We start from the raw sequence: 6,000 nt of genomic DNA, 5'->3' as shown, positions 1-6,000 counted from the left end.
TACCTCCAAGCTACAGCCCAGTCCCCCTTTTCCATTTTTCACTTGAATGGGTCTCACTAGGTTACTGAGCATTTCACTAAGTTGCTGAGGCTGGTCTTAGGTCTCTATCCTCCTGTCCCAGCCCCGGAGCACTGGGATTATGGATGGTTGTGTGTCATCACACCCAGCCCAAGCTTCCAGATCTGTCTTATGCAAAATCACTTCTCAGTAGCATTCACTCTGACCAGTGTGCCTTGAAGGGACCAGTCCAGTTAGGCCTTTCTTTTACTACAGACACGTTTAGTACTACAAATTTTTCTCATGCATTGCTTAGTTGTATACCAGAAGTTTTGTTCTGATGTGTTCTCAATATTATTCGATTAAAAATATTTTAAAATATCCCCATCATTGCTTCTCTTGCGTCTATGCATTTGTATGGGAACTACAAAGAAGAATAAATGGAGTGTGCTTAAAAGGAGGGACTGTGCCAGGCCAGGACTTGTATGTCCTCAGAATCTTTCCTCGCCTTCCCCCTACTCTCTACTGCACGCTGGCAGCCTCAGACCAAGGGCTGAATGTCCCAGGCTTTTGCATAAACTGTCTTTCAACAGGAACTGGAACACTTGAGAGACTGAGAGGAAGCCAATGTCACCATGCTTTTCCTTTAGGTGTACAGGGCACCATCTTCTTCATAGTCCAAGCCTCCACCAGCCACTGCTTCTGGGGGTAGAAAATGTCACCACCTCTCTGTTCTGCACTTTGGGTGGGGGGCTGTTCCCCAATAATACTCTTCTCTCTCTTATTCTACTACCTCTTTTCTGGTTCCTCAGCAGAGACACTGTAGCGCAGGCTGCTGCTGTAGCACTGGTCCTGGGCTCCTGGTGGCCAGCAGAACCCAGCTGCCAAGGGCTTCTCCTGACCCTGACCTTGGGAGGATTCATAGTGCTTCTGGCAAGACACTGCCCCAAACTATTTTTTTTTTTTTTTTTTTTTTTTTTTTTTTTTTTTTGGTCCTGGGGATGGAACCCAGGCAGTACACCCCCAGCCCTATTTTTTATTCCTTATTTGGAAACCGGGTCTCACTATGTTGTGGAGGGCCTCACTAAGTAGCTGAGGCTGCCTGAAAACTTGGATCTTCCTGTCTCAGCCTCTCAAATGCTGAGATTATAATCATGCGCCACCATGCCCGGCTCCTTTCACCAACATTTTGTACAGAAAGCAAGCTTTTAGGGAGTTTGCAAATGTGAATTTGCTGCAAGTTTTGCTAACACAGCACCAGGGCAAGTTCTCTGCCATGGAGTGAAGCTCATGGGGTGGGGAACTCTTCACAGGCTGCTCCCTGCTGGCCCTAGGGACAGTGGCCACTCTTTGTGTCTGTTATTCACAAATAGAATTCTCTTTGTTTTTACAGGGTATGGGGCACACTTTTGTAATACAAGCATTTGGGAGGCTTAATCGGGAGGATCTGGGTTCACAACCAGCCCCGACTACTTAGTGAGGCCCTCTGCAACTCGGTGAGACCCTGTTTCAAAATAAACAATAAAAAACAGGGCTGGGGGTGTAGCTCGGAGATTGAATGCTTCTGGGTTCCATCCCCAGTACTGCAAAAAAAAAAAAAAATTCTCTTTGCTTCTCACTAGATAATATTTGATGGTTTCAATGCTCTTATAGTTAATTATCCTTCGTATTACTTTCCCCTGTGTGGTTTCTCCTGATGGACCTGAACTGATAAATGTAGCATTCATGGAAGTGAATGCTGTGCCTTAAGGAAACCTGATGGTCTACAGCTACCATGACACAGACACACCTCAAAAGCAAGTGAAAAATTTAAGAATGGGAAAAATACGCATTGTATGCTTTTATTTGTAAAACTTCCAAATTTATACAAAGTTAAAACATGTAAGGGATACAGCTATGTATGATGAAATTATAAAAAAATACAGAGGAAGTTTGGTGCAGTGGAGCCTGCTTCTAATCCCAGCTAATCGGGAGGTGGAGGCAGGAGGGATGCAAATTCAAAGCCAGCGCTGACAACCGAGTGAGATCCTGCCTCAAACTAAAAAGTAAAATACTTGGAGATGTGGCTCAGTGCTGGAGTACCCTAGATATTCAATTTCCATATATGAGAGAGAGAGAGAGAGAGAGAGAGAGAGAGAGAGAGAGAGAGAGAGAGAGAGAGGGAAATTATTTAAATTTTAATAATTTTAAAATTTTAAATTTTAGTTTTTAAATGTTAATAATTAATAAAATCCACTGTGCTAGAAGAAGGGGCACAACTGCTCAGTAGTATATGAGGTCTAAAGCTATTGAAAATGGTCTTTTTGTTTGTTTTGCAGCATTAGGGATTGAATCCAGTATCTTGTGCATGCTTGGCAAACACTCGACCCCTAAGCTGTACCCCTGGACTGGATGTGGTCCTTTCTAATATGATTCTTGAATTTACAAATGTCCATTTAATTATTATTTTCTGTGTATATATTTATTAGTCTGATATAAATGAGATGTTCCTTAATAAAGTAATTCTCCTTTGTGATATATTTAGTAGATGTGTGAATAGATCAGAATTTCCCAAGTGGGGTAGAAAGACAGCCTCTCAGCCTTGGGAGGCCAGGCAGGACCTGGATGGAGCAGCCTCTGCATTGGCCCCAGCGTGCTCCATTGCAGACAGGTGAGTTTCTATGTGTGCACGGACACAATCAGACACAAGAGTGCTGTTTTTAGACTTGATAATGTAAGAGAAGAGTTTTACTATATTAAGGCATTCTTCCTCTTGATTTTAATACTTGGTCCAACTTTTAACTTCAGAATAACATCCTATATTTATAGAAAGAAATTGTCCATTTTTCTTCTTTGATCTGCAGGGAGGAACAAAGGCACATATAATCTCCAACTTTTATTTTTTAGTTTATCAATATACCCACTGGCACACCATACCAATTCAGTAAGGGTTCTCTAAAGAACCTTCTAGGCTACTTCTCTCAAAGTCCCTGCCGCAGCCTGCACTGTGAAGGCGGCAATAGAAATCTGTCTCTTCACCTCTCCCCAGGCCTTGGAAGGGTCCACTTTGCTTTCAATGCCAAACAGAGCATCATAAATTCCTGGAAATGACTCCCCTGCATACTTGTTGTGGCTGCTCGGAGCATAGATGACATGCCTGTTGGTGAAAGAGTTTGCCGTCTATTAGTTGAACAAACAATATACAAGAGAATAACACGAGCACACAACAGTGCTAAAGGGTGTATTCTTAATATTTTTATTTCAATAGGTCACTTGTCAAGTGGACTCACTAACTGAACAGTCTCCAAAAGACAAATCTGTGCAATATATACTAATTATACTTTCACTTTAAGCATATACCTCAAGGTGATTCAGAGTGATAACCGTAACAGTGGTGATAGCAATAGCTGATTACCTAGTGTGGATCATGTTTGGTATTAAAGAATTTACTTACAATTTGTCTATTCTTAAAAAATTATCTCTACAAAGTTGGTATGAATATTTCACAGACAGAAAAACTGAGATCTGAGAGGCTAAGTAAGTGCTAACTTTTAAAACATCTCTCTACCCTCGAGTTATAGCACTACTGTGATCATTAAAGCCCTGTGTGTAACCAACTAACACTTCTATTGTGGTGCTTTCTTCCCTTTAAAAATAAACTTAAGTCAGGCGTGGTGGCGCACGCTTGTAATCCCCGCGCTTGGGAGGCAGAGACAGGAGGATCATGCAGGTTCGAAGCCAGCCGCGCGCGCTGGCTTAGGAGACCTTGTTTCCAAATAAAAATGTAAAAATAGGTCTGGGAGTGTAGCCCGGAGGTAGAAGGGCTTCCAGGAACCCCAGTACTACCAAAATAAATAAATAAATAAATAAATAAATAAATAAATAAATAAATAAATAAATAAATCCAACATATTAGAATAAGTATACAGGATGGAAAATCATTAAAAATAATTTTGTAATGTTTCACATGATCTAGAGAGAAGATTGTTCTATAAAATTGGCTAAGGCAGTTCACGAACTAGCCTGGAGGAGGACAAGTTCTGAAATAAGGAGATGAAGAAGTAAAAAACTATAATACTGCCTTTGGCAAAACAGTCACTTGGTGGGATGCTACCTTTACCCCAACCCTGGCCCTTTGATGATCCCTCACAGCAAGATGGGCTGCTTCTGTCTACTCAATGGTCTGATTCATCCTGCATTACGTGGTGATCAACCCAGGAACAGTTGGTATTCATCAGAATAAGCCAAAATTCGGGGGAAAAAAACCTTATATGTTAAAATTAGGAAAATATATTTATTGTATATTATACATACATTTATAGATTAAATATGTGTTGTGTATATTCATAAACACAGTTAAAAAGGATAAAGACTAAAATAATATACACCCAAAATATAAATATGAAAGCCAGGCATAGTGGCACACACTTGTAATCCCAGCACTTGAAAAGCTGAGACAGGATGATCATACCAGTTCAAAGCCAACCTCAGCTACTGAGAGAGGCTCTCAGCAACTTAGTGAGACCCTGTTTCCAAATAAAGTATAAAATAGTTCTGGGAGTATAGCCCAGAGGTAGAAAAAGCCCCTGGGTTTCACCCCTGGTACCACAAAAACAACAATAACAAATAGAAACATGATTATAAATTTGACTGATGGAGCTGGAAAGAGTTTTGTTTTCTGCTTGTGTTCTGAATATTTTAAATTTCCTACAATAAACATATTTTCTTTATAAGCAGAAATAGAAAATGATTTCTAAAAAGAAAGATTTACATGAATCATATTAAATTTATGAAAATTCCTATATAACATATAAATTATTTATATATATGTTTAAAAATATCATATTTGCTTCCAAATAATGCACTATGATATTTTTCATAATGTGAAAACTTTCTTTTCTGGGGAGGGTACTAAAGTTTGAACTCAAGAGCATTCTATCTCTTAATTACACTCTCAGCCCTATTTTATTTTATTTTTTTTATTTTGAAACAGGGCCTCACTAGGTCCATGAGAGTCTCACTACTTGTTGAGGTTAAAGTCTAACCTGTGATCTTCTTGTCTCAGGCTCCCAAGTACTGGAATTACAGCATGTACCACCATGTCCAGCTCAGTGTAAAAACATGTTAAAAACTGATAGTAGAGTGAGAAATCATATTTTTTTGCTTACCTAAAAAAAGGCCTGTCTGGTAACCCTAAGGGATTAATGAATGCTTGTTCCAGAAACATCAGTTGATCATTCATAATTCTTAATAATATTGGCCTAAGAAGAAAATGAACATAGTTTTTGTGAAAATAAGTGTGCTCCCCAAACTAAAAATTCAGAAAAATTAGACTTACTAATGAATTATAAATTCACATAATATACAAATGAAGAATAAGAGCATACATAATTATCATATTTTAAAATCCTATAAAATACTATTCCATGGAGTCTTATGAAACCAATGAAACAGTTATTTTTATGTATACTGAGAAGTAATTAATTGATACAACCAAGTATATAAATACAGGCTATATTTTTTCACCTTAAGGATCCTAATAATCTACTCACAGAAGTAATATCAATATTAAATGAGGTAATTTATATATATTTAGTAAGGTGCTTGGCAAATTGTAACTATTTACCAAGTAAAAAGCAATAGCATTTTTCTAATTGTTAATGGTACACCCATTATGAACACAAAAGATGGCGTTTACTTCATCCTTTGGACAGTATTTGATGCCTGCTATGTGTCAGACTCTCTCAGGAATGAAATTATGTTCTTTACAGATAAATGGATGGTACTGGAGGATATCATGCCAAGAAAAATGTGCCAGACTCAGAAAATCAAGGGTATGTTTCTGTCATATACAGAGCCAGGGAGAATAAAAGGATAAGAAAGGGAACACATAAAAATAAAAAGAAGACCAGTAGAGTCAAGGAAGGGGATGGGGGTAAGATGAAAGAACAGGATTGAGGGAGTTACTGGGAGATGAAACTGAACAAATTATATTACGTTCACGTATGAATATATCAAATGAAT

The sequence above is a fragment of the Muscardinus avellanarius genome (genome assembly GCF_963383645.1).
Source record: "Muscardinus avellanarius genome assembly, chromosome: 1".
In the NCBI taxonomy this organism is placed as follows: domain Eukaryota; kingdom Metazoa; phylum Chordata; class Mammalia; order Rodentia; family Gliridae; genus Muscardinus; species Muscardinus avellanarius.
Note: the sequence above shows the minus strand (reverse complement) of the source record.